Genomic DNA, 12,048 nt, shown 5'->3' with positions numbered 1-12,048 from the left:
AGCAATCCACACTACTCCAGTCCAGTTAATACCTTGTAAAGTGGAAAAACTGTGTTTGTTATAAACAAATCCATCATGATGTTTTAACTTTAAACTGTTGCTTCTAGCTGAAATACAAGTTAATTTACTCCAGTGAAAAGTCCATCACCTGCACATCAAAATTCAACACTATATTTGTTTAGAACTGTTTTAAAGGACGTTTCTTAGTGTATGATTTATTGGTTTTTATTTATACAGACAAAATGGACCAAGAGGCTCCAGAAGAATATGTCAACACTGATAGACTGAATTGTGAGTTTGAGTTTTCCATGCTAAAATGGTAATTCTGAAAATAAATATGTAGTAAGGAGCAAAACAGCTTAATTCTAGTTTAGAGAGAGTGATATTGTATCTGTGTTTTTTTCACAGATGGCACAACTGAGGTCTATGATGATGCAACAACCATGAGAGAAGGTGATTTTTTTACGGTCTAGTTTTTTAGTGTGTTCAATGTATCAAGTGTTTATCAATTTGTTCTACATTTTTAGAAGAAAAATTATGATGATGTTATCTCAATATTTACTGATTAATCTTCTCTCCTTTTTTTGTAACAGAGCATGGAGAAGAGGAGCCAATTGAAGATGAAAAAAGCGTGTGATCAACTACTGCTTCTGCTGTTTCTTCTTATAATTGTTGTTGTTATTTGCTACCTGGTGCATTTTAATATCAGGTAATCAACTAAATCGGCATGTTTGGTATTAATCTGCTTAAAAACTATATATATATATATATATATATATATATATATATATTTGGTTTTTTTTCCCCCCATTTTCATACAACCATCAGCAAAGGCAGGCAGACAGGTAAAGCTGTCTCACAATTGTCTTATTTTCATTTCTTCATATTGCTTGTTCTGATTTAATTTCTAATTACTTTAATATGTAAAGTTGATCACACATTACTTTAGTAACTGCGTCATATTGAGTAATTTTCATTTGTGTCTGAGGGTTCGACTCAATCCTCCCAGAAGCCAACATTACACTGGTGCTGAAATGTAGCGGTCGCTGTCCATGGTGCTGCTTGTGTCCACACTGTAGTTCAGCTCATTTCCGTTGCCGTGTCATGAAAATAATTGACCACCAAAAACAAGAAAGCCAGAAAATATGTTTAGCTTGATGTAATGGTAGAAATATCTACGTCACATAAAATACATTCGAGCTGCCATCATTAACATGGTTAATTTAATCCAATATTTGGTTGTGCATAGTCCCACGAAAAATTACTGCCTCTCTTTGCTCGTGTTCTGTTTGTACAGTACAGAAGGCTAGGGTTAAAACAACCACACCCCTTGCTTAGGTGGTCTAACATTACTTTTCGTCTTTTATTTACTGCCATCTTCTGGATTTAAGACGACAATATAGTTGTTATCAAACATTCCTGCAGTTTTATTTTAAAATGATACTTGATTAAAATGATAAACATTTCTCTCTCTCTCTCTGAACAACTTTTCACAAAAACAAACGTGTGTGTGGGCATGTTTTTGTGACATATCAGGACACAACTTTGTATAATGACATGGGTATGACACAGGTATTACAAGGAGAGGGTGACTTATGAGGACATAACCCATGTCCCCATTTTTCAAAACGCTTATAAATCATACAGAATGAGTTTTTTTTTTTTGAGAAAGTAAAAATGCACAAAGTTTCCTGTGAGGGTTAGGGTTAGAGGTAGGGTTGGTGAAGGGCGATAGAATATACAGTTTCTACATTATAAAAACCATTACACCTATGGGATGTCCCCACTTTTCACAAAAACAAACATGTGTGTGTGTGTGTGTGTGTGTGTGTGTGTGTGTGTGTCAATGATTGAGCTTCCATTATTCTTTTTCCCCAAATATCCCTTTTTTTCCTATCCATTTTCCCAATGATAACATATTTACCCATACTTTGAATAGTTTTTGTGCTTTTCTGTGATGTCAGTTTCAAGCTGTTCAAACAGCCTAATCATTCAATTGTCTTTCTAAAATTATCACATAATGAATGATGTAGTATGTTTTTGTGTTGTTTTTATAATGTTGTTGTAATGGTTACATTTAAACCCCCAAAACAAATTTTTTTAAACTTACTTTTCTTAAGGAATATGGAATTTATCGGTATGTCATTTGAAAGTGACAGGGACAAATGAGGTTAGATGAGGTTACATCATGCACATTTTCAACTGCAGTTCACATTTTGAACACAAGATGGAAACATGTGACTGGCCGAGCATATTTAAACTCCTGAAATATGTGTGATGTCTCTCTCTCTCTGACTGTCTGTCTCTCTATCCATTCTTTATCCTAAAATAAGTTAAAAACAACAACAATAAAATTAACATCAAATTCTTAATTTAGATTTTAGCATTCGTTGGTATGTATTCATTCAATTGTTATCTTTAAACAGCCAAAGATTGTCAAACTAGAGTAACATGTTAGGTCACACTGCACTACTGTAGCCAAAAAACAAGAGATTGGTAAAATTCACAGCTTTGCTACACAATACAGATATTGTGCTCATATTAATCACTGGTCTATTTACTGCAGTTCAATGATGCTGTAATGCGAAGTGTTACTCACAAGCAATTAAATCACAAGTGTGCTCCAGCAATAAAAGAATCATTCTCAAAGAACAGCTGTGACTGATGCCAGCTTTATCTGCCATCTGGTCACAGTGGGAATGCAGGTATACCTGTTCAATTCTTGTAGAGACTGCAGAAGCAGACAGGGGTTTCCATAGAGACTGCAGGAGGCCAAGTCCACAATAAGCAATCCCCAAACTATCTTTACACCCTGCGGCTTCCCAGCCATTAATGAAGTGAACGACAGACAGACAAACAGATACAGTAGATAGATAGATAGATAGATAGATAGATAGATAGATAGATAGATAGATAGATAGATAGATAGATAGATAGATGAGTGAATGGGTGCCGTCAGATTGAGAGTCCAAGAAAAAAGTTAATTCCCAGTTATCCACTAACATCAAAATCCATCCACATATTTGTTTAAAAAGGTTTTAGACTGTTTTACCCTCTAAACTGATTGATCTGTGCATATTTCTCTCCTGATTCAGACAAGATGACCTTTTTACTGGCGAAAGCAATATTATGGATAGTATTATGAATATGTATTTTTTTCTGGATGGGTTTTTTCCTTACAAACACATAGTTTTTTGTTCCACAAGATTTTAATTAATGGACTGGAGTGATGTTGTGGATTATCATGATGTTTTTATCAGCTATTTGGACTCTCCTTCTGACGGCACCCATTCACTGCAGATGATCCATTGGTGAGCAAGTGATGTAATGCTAGATTTGTCCAAATCTGTTCCAATGCAGAAACTCATCTACATCTTAGATGGCTGAGGGTGAATATGTTTTCAGCAAATTTTTATTTTTGGGTGAACTATTCCTTTAATTGTGTTGTTGTGTGCATTTGTATGTGGTGCAAAAGGAGGCAGATGTGTTACTTGTGTCATCATATATTGGAGGTTTTTTGCACCTCGCTACCATAATATAATTTACTATGTAGGTTATATATGTCTGTAACCCTCCATCTCACACTCTCGCGCTGGGCTTCTTATCATTGTATTGGCACCAGGATGGATGGATCGGTTTTGCACAAAGCACTGGCAGGTTTATCTCCACTGCTCACCAAATTAAGATGGGACCTCTGTCTAGCCGACGGTTTCAAACAGGTTTAGCTCGACCACTAGGGCATCAATCTACCTTCCCCTTTATGATCCTTATTCTCAAATTTCAAGCCTGTCACTGCTCAAGCCAACAGCAGAGCTTTGCCTTCTCGTAATGGACATCAGACTCTGATCACAGATGTTTTGCCTGCTGTTAAAAGCCCAATGATTATGTGCCAGATGGTGAGCAGTCTCACTTTAGGGCATATTGCAGATATTTGCTAATGCTCTTTCAAGGCATTGAATGACCTGTTTTTTGTTTTGTTTTTATTTTTCTCAGCTGAGACTAAACACACATTTGAGAATTTGGTATTTGGGCTGATTTTCTGCTTATATTATAGGAGGGTTAAACTGCAACGTTCTAAGATTAATTATGAATAATTACTAGTTTATTTGACCTCTGCAACTGCAGCACTGATTCTAGCTTGTTAGAATTCCAGCAAGGCTGTGTAGTTGTGTTTTGGTGTGCATGTCTCACAGTGCAGTGATCTAACAGTGCACAGTTGGCGGCACCCACTGACTCTGAGAAACCAAGTCTCAGTCAATGACTCACGATTGTGTGGAGTGGGCGTCTGGACTCTCATTCATAGAAATAACATTTCCAAAGAACAGAACTTAGTTATTAAGTGTCACTGGGTGTAAGGATGAAAGAACCTGAGATACTTTGATCTCCTGAGAAACAGACAATACAAACATACACGGGCATCTTCGAGACACCCCACAGAGTGGAGGAGCAGGAGACCTCCTCCCCTTCTGGCCATTTGTTTCATTTTAAATCCCTTCACCCATTCTTCCTTCTACTCAGTCTGCTCAAAATGATTACATGAAAATGTCAATGCAAGTGAACTAACACTCATGTCTAGTATCATTGGAAATGTCTCAGTGTAACTGGTACAATGGTCTCACTCTCACAAAAGTAGATTAGAAGATAATACAGATCTGAAGAGTCAAGAGATATCTTGATTACTGTGATGGGAGTGCCCTTTCCTAGGGTCCTCCATGTAAATTACCCCCTGTTCCCATTGAGTTGTAAAACCACCCAGGCTTGGAACCTGAGTTAATGCAAATTCCAATGGTCAGTTCCTCTCTCCATCTCGGGGGATGTTTGTCTTGGTCTGAGGTATTTAAACGATTGCAGCAAGAGGATCAGGGCGATTTCTGTAGCCAGAAAGCCCGTAGTGTGTTGTGTGTCTCTTCACTTCATACTATGTATTTTCTAAGGTCAGGTATGCATATTTTACTTTTAGATTCATCTTTGAGAATTTGATGTTTTGTATTGATATGATTTGATGTGTTTCAATTGGATATGTAATTGGCAAAATACATATCTACCTGACTGTTAATAAATTGTTACATTTTGATTCTATTCTGTCTTACTCTGTAATTATTGACTAGTAGATTACGTTGTATCCTTGTTAGCAACATGAGCACCCGAATGAACAAGTTAATATAAAAATAGAGTTAACTAGAATAATCAAATGTCAGAAGAAGATTAAATACTAAAATGGAGTCAGATTTGAGTTTAACATAAATTGAATTAACTCTACGCGCTGAAAGACTGAACACGCAGGAAACCTTCATCCAGCACCGGATACCTTCCTTGGGCCGAGTGCCTGGACCTTACACTGGGTAATTTACAAAGAGAAAAAAAGGGTTGTAGTGATCAATAATCAGCTATTTTTCCTTGTTTTTTTCTGACATTCAAAGACTTTTTAAAATGCATGTTCATTAGAATACAGTGTTGATTTTTTTTTCTATCTATCTATCTATCTATCTATCTATCTATCTATCTATCTATCTATCTATCTATCTATCTTTTGTTCTTTTTGTCCATCTGTCATTCATTCTGTCATTTGTTTATCTGTCTAATCATTTTTCTATACATCTGCCTATCTGTCTGTCTTTGCATTTTTGTCCATCATTCTATCTATCAATTTCCATCCATTTGTCCATCCGTCCGTCTGTCTTTCTTCTTGCCCACCACTAATAGGCTCTTTTAAAACTGTATGAGTTAAAAGGAAACATGGCCATTTAGTATTTTATGTGTATAACAAATAGGCCATTTATGTGCTTATGAGAGCAGGACAGTGTGTGCAGAGAGCAGGAGAAAGACATGAGGCTGTATTTACCATGATGGCTTACTCTTCATTGATCATTGTGAATGTCATCATTAAAATTCACCATCACGTTTCTCTGTTCTCGCTAGCGATTTACGATATAGCATTCTCAGATTAGACGGGAACGGGAATAGGCAACCATGCTTAAATCCAAGACCACGCTGAATGACCGAATGTGACATGCAGTACTTGGATTAAAAAACATGTTTAGTGTCACCAATGCGAAGTGATTGTGAGTCAAAGTCAAATGCATAATTCAGGGAATTAGAGCTGGAGCTCTGTAAGTGATAGGAATGCTGTCATAACACGAAGTGGATGCAGTCACTAATCCTTGAGAGTTTCAAAGACTCAAGAAGACTGGATAGGACACAAGCTAAATAGGATGTGTGTCTTGAAAAATGTACCTGTTTTACTAGAACATCAAATAAATCTGAAGTGTGTAATTTCTTCCCCACCTGAGTCACCAAACACAATTGTGAATAACAAAGATTTTTAGGCTCATTGTGATGCTTAGACGATATTTGCAAATTTAATCTTTTCAGTAAATCATTCCTCCGTTCTACACAAACTGAACAAGTTGTTGTTTCAAAATGTGCCTGAGTTCAGACAGATTATTCCAGTGTTGCATGAAAACGGATTAACAAAAGCATGTGTCAGACAATTTCAGAAAGCTAGATGATGATCCATTCTATATTTGATCATGCCCTTAGTTTGCACTGCATCCCAATGTGAACTGTTTTCCCTCTCCTTTCACACACACATATACACCAGTTTTGTTCATTCACGAGTTTGTTTGTGTGGGTGTGTGTGTCAGAGTATATCAGGCAAGAGAGCTCTAATGAAAGATGATTTCTGTGCTCTGATCCAAGGGGCAAAATGTCTATTTCTGGTTCCTCATATCAATACACATCCACTGCCGGCATCTCTGTCAGTAGCTTGGAAAGTCATCGCTGCGCTTTATACGTGAGAGCCAGCATTTCAGGAAATAAAGACAGTAATTGATTAAATTGTTTAACAAACTGCATAATGCTCAATGAGAACCATGATAGAGATTCTCTAAACAGTCATTAGTGGTAAAATGCATATTGAAAAATTATACTAAGCTAGTAGCTTTACTAATTGGCAAGAATGTGATTTAACTTTAAAATTGCCTTAGAAAAATATGAAAATGTATGTTGAAATCACATTTAAACACATATTTCTCTAGATTGTTTACATTTTTATAAAAAAATATATTTTATTTGTATTTTCTCTAGTTTTTTTCTTTTTTTGTCATGCATTTTTATGCATGCTTTTTGTCACGATGCATTTTTTGTGCATTCTTTTTAGCCATCTCATGCTTACATGACTGTATTTTTGCACATATAGATTAAAGATGACTGAAGTTTATACTTAAAAATTCAATGCATTTTTTTTCACATAATATCAGTGAAAGCAGTCAGATTGAGCACATTGTTGACTGTGACTGCTCAACCAGAATGTGTGAAATATAAGCAGCAGACGTGATGCCCTCTAATAATTAAACCTTCAAATGACATAACAGTTCTTTGCTGAACAGAAAAGGACATATGGCATTTATGAGTCAGATGCATATGGAAGCATTGTGTTCAGATGTTCTCTGGGGCTATTATGAGTACAGCATTGCTACCTGTCCTCCCGCTTATTATTCAATCCACAACTTTTTGTTGGTTTTCAGCATTAAAATCATCTGGGCTTGGAAGGGTGACTGTGAAAAACCTCATAATGGAGAGATGAGCTCCCTGTCCAATACATCCTCTCATCATGAAAACACTCATATAACCTCTGTCTCACAGGGATAAGGTTAGCACTATTTCAAAATCAAAGATGAGGTAGAGTGACAGAAGACAGGATAGGTTTTCAGCAGAGCTAAAACTCTGTCTGCTAAAATTTTGTGTGAGGATAACTTCCCTCAAAAATGAGCTGTAAATGTTTATAGAAAGACGTTTAAATCAATGGAAGTTTAAATCAATTAGAAGCCCAAACCATTTGAGACTGATTAATTTTTGTTCAACTTATTTGCAAACTGCTCAACTAATCATAACAGTTAGGACTGAAGTTGTTATTTCTTGCTCTGGAAATGTACAGTCTGACAAGCAAATTGTTCAGACATGCATATTAGAAAGTTTTCTTCATTTTGACCTCAGTTTTGAGGACATTGGAGAGAAGTCCTCATTATAACTAACCCAAACAAATGCAGTGGACTCCAACCACCTCATGTGCTATTAGATGCTATTGAAGCCTTATTACATGCCTGATATTTTAATTTGGTTAACCTAATCAAATATTCTAACAGGGAAAAAAAGCTGTTATAAAGCTTTTCAAATAATTTCCAAACGTCACTCTATATAAAACTGGACCAATTAAACCTTTCAGATTGATGATAAAACAGTTCTTTCAGCATATACTTTATCCTACAATGATACTAAAATAACTCAATTTTCATCATATGGAAAAAAGCTTAAAAAATTATTTGAGATATCCTATTTTTTTGTAGGTTAATTATGAAAGAATGAAAAATGCCTTTGAAAACAGAATAATATAAGAATAAATGTAGATGTTTTGGATTAATGATAACAATTCCCATTAACACGTTCAGTCTAAAGCAGTTTCTCAGATACCAGGAAAGCACAAGTTGTTCACAATCATCGTCTCGCGTTGGTCTCCAGAAATGGTTAGAATGGAGAACATGTCAGACGTCAGCCCGAGGGGATATAAATGGACCCTTGTTGCCTTGTTGTGAGTGACAGTTCAACAATTAAACTGACAAGGTGAACACATTCACACTTGCTGGCCCTAAAGCCTCTAGGAGACTAAATGCACGGTAGATTTTCTAAGATGTAAACAGCATGCAGGCTTTGGCCACTCAGATGTCCAATCATTCCTGTATAATAGAACTCAAGAGGGCATTAAGATGACAGTAGCCTGAAACTCTTTCTCTCACACTTTATTCCTGGATGCTGTTGGAATAATTGATGGAGACTTGTTTTTTGTTTATTATTGGTTTTATTGAGCAGACTGGTGATGTGCTATTTTCACTCTGGAGGGGTCTAGCAGACATATCTATTGACTACCATTTCAAACCAATATTGTATTTTTAGAAGAATAATTAAAACCATTTTTGGAGGTTTTGTTTGTTTGTGTGTTTGGTGTGTGTTTTTCTTTTATTTTCTTTTTCTTGAAAATATTTACCGTTTTACACTTTGTTGATGTTCTCTCGATACTTGACTCTGGTCAATCATGGCAATCTGTATTTAAGTAAATAAATCTGGCTTAAATATTTGACAGTAAATATCCCTAAATATCCTTTGCAATGACTGTCTGACTCAATCCAGTTCCTCTTATATCATGATATTCCTCTTAGCTCATGATAACAAGATGTAAGCTCAACATTAGGTCCAATTGGTTTTCTGCCATCTCTTTCCCCAGCAAACCAAGTGGACTGCAAACCATTGAGACAGACGACTCTTTGATAACCGCAGAGATGAAAGAAATGGCAGTTGCCTGTCAGCCTGATCAAGGTTTTCTTAGGTGCGCCATTCTTTTGATGAGGCACCTTTTAGCAGTCCAAGGCTCAGAGGTAAGATAGAAAGCAACACCTCATTCACCAGCATCTCCTTTTTTGTGTTAAGCATGCTTTTTATTCTTCAATACATGCATCATCTGACTGGTGCTTCTATCTTCTCTTTTAGCCATTTGGCTCTGGTTTTTTGCTTAATGCATCCTTGATGTGGGTCAAACTCATGTCTCCGAACATGAATTGTTCACAACTGCTTCTTCACAGCCATTACATTTTGAGATTTTTTTTGTAATGTCTATCATTTTATTGTGATTCCATCAAAATAAGAGACAGAATAGGGGCTTTTCTGCATATTGTAAAGGTATTTTTCACTTAAAGATGATCAAATATGAGTTAGTTTGACAAACCGCTGAAATGTCTTGCCTTTCATCTCTTTAATAGGCTTGAGGTCTTTCTTTCTCATGCTCTCGCTCGCTTCCCCACTCTGTCTGTGTCATTAATTATTAAACATGAGGGAAAGCCTAATTACCTCTGAACAGTGTGACACCATTAAGTAAATTGTCTGAAAAATTGGTACAGCGCAGGGCACAGAGCTTTCTCTCTCACTTGCTGCTATCTGAAAGACATGCTTCATCTCTCAGAAGATACGGTGTCATACTCAATGGACCATTTTCTACTTCATCCATACTTAGTCACCATTTCTGAAATTGGCAAATGTGAAATTCTTCAAATGTGGAATATATCTGTGTACATTTTTAGTTTAAAAATTGATATTCTATAATAAGTGATATAATAGAATACTCTCATAATATTCCATATGCATGGAATTGAAGTCTAGAAATTATAATTGCAAGCAGGGCTTTTATGGTAAAATTAAACCCATATACATTTACATTAACAAGTTACATGAACTGATATTGAATAAATAACTAAATACATTTTAGATTATTTCTTATTTTAATTTAGTTTAACTTGATGAGCAAAAACTAAAACAAATAAATGAAATAAATTAATAAAAATGTGAAATATCAATAAAATCTATATAGACTAAAAAATAATAAAAATGACAAAAACTACAAAATTGCTAATACTACTAAAATGAAAATGAAAAATAAAAATAAAAACTGATGCAAAATATTTATACAAAATTTAATAGCATCTAAGTGATGCTAAAATAACACTGGCTGCAGATGTTCTGCGTAAAAGTTTTCTAGCCTTTTTTTTTTAAGTTGACACTCTAAGCAATAAAACAACAATATATACAACAATTGTAAAATGCACTTTGACAATTAAGAATTTATTTAGTTAAAATACATTTGAAACATCCAGTAAAATTATATTTCAAATATTTACTGCATTTGTTTTTTTGCTTTGTTTTTTTTTTTTCATTACAAAAGTTATCACAAACTGTACACATCATAACAACATACACAGCGATCGTTTTAGTTGTCAGGTGCAAGTATGACAAAGAATGACTGAGAAGCAGGTCATCAATAGCAAGAACAAGTAGTCACCTCAAATAGTTGAGTGCTAATCAAAACAGTTGTACAATTTTTAGAAGCCATTACACAATATATGCAAATCGTGTATAAAGTCATTCAAGATCACGAGCCCATAGTACAAAACAATCACCAAACGATCCATAGAAATGCACTTTAACAACATAATAAATCAAAGAAATCCTCAATTATATATACACACTTGAAATGAAATAAAAAATTATAACTCTGAGTAATAATAGGAGTCTACGTTTCTAAACAATGTTTAATGTACTGGTATCAGCATGCTACAAGAATACATCATCTTTGTTCTATCACATCGACCGGGCTCTGGGGCAGAAGCACTGTCTTGTGCAAATTAATGTTAACAGTACACAGCCATTTGTGTAATTGCCATGATTGTATTATTACTTAATGGACACACCAGAATACAGTCAGAAAACCCAATCATGAGGGTCCAACTTTAAAACATTAGGTGTGCAATATTATAGGTGTACCATATTATTTGCATACCGACTTGATAGATGCTGGATGTGTTCACACAAAGAATACTAAACTTGACCACATGGCTATTAATCATCACGAAATTTCACTCAGATGAAAAGTAAATTAAAGTTCTCTATTGTCCATCCATTCTTAAATTACCAGAAAGCGGATGCTTCATGAATTGTACTTAATGTTTGTGCGGTTGGCAGTGTTCCACCTCTCATTTTGCAGAAAAAAAATAAAATAAAAATCTATCACGTTAATTGATTTGATGTTATTAATTCTTTGAAAATTACGACAATTCATTCTTGACCCCCCCTAAAGGAAGCTCATCATCTTCATTTTATTTTTATTGTTAATGACACATCAGCACTGATTTCCTTTTGAATGTCATCTGAAGTCTTGGGAGTAATTGATCTGCATATAGCATATTTCGCTAATATTCGCCTGATGGAATTATTTATAGCATCTTAACAGAATTGCATGCCACTTTCCAACAGCGGGATCTCTCTGCATGTGCCAGACACCATTAAAAGTTAATTTACTTGTCTAGTTTTACAAACACAATCAGAATGTTTTTTCAAGTTTAAGAGTTTTAGAAATGGTAAAGGAACTATTTTTTGGTTGCAAGCAGTGAAATTTAATAATACATCAATAACTCTAGGAAATGAGAACAGGAGTGGGATGATTGTTTT

The 12,048-nt window shown here is 35.1% G+C and overlaps 1 long non-coding RNA gene across 1 annotated transcript; it reads left to right on the top strand.

Annotated features, from left to right (window-relative positions):
- The first annotated feature begins 236 nt into the window (after positions 1-236).
- On the top strand, positions 237-684 carry LOC113083327 (uncharacterized). Its single transcript, XR_003283176.1, has 3 exons — positions 237-291; positions 409-453; positions 594-684. It is a non-coding gene; the product is annotated as an uncharacterized LOC113083327 (long non-coding RNA).
- Positions 685-12,048: the final 11,364 nt, after the last annotated feature.

The sequence above is a fragment of the Carassius auratus genome, unplaced genomic scaffold, assembly GCF_003368295.1.
Source record: "Carassius auratus strain Wakin unplaced genomic scaffold, ASM336829v1 scaf_tig00037770, whole genome shotgun sequence".
NCBI lineage: Eukaryota > Metazoa > Chordata > Actinopteri > Cypriniformes > Cyprinidae > Carassius > Carassius auratus.
Note: the sequence above shows the minus strand (reverse complement) of the source record. Positions and strands in the feature narration are given on the sequence as shown.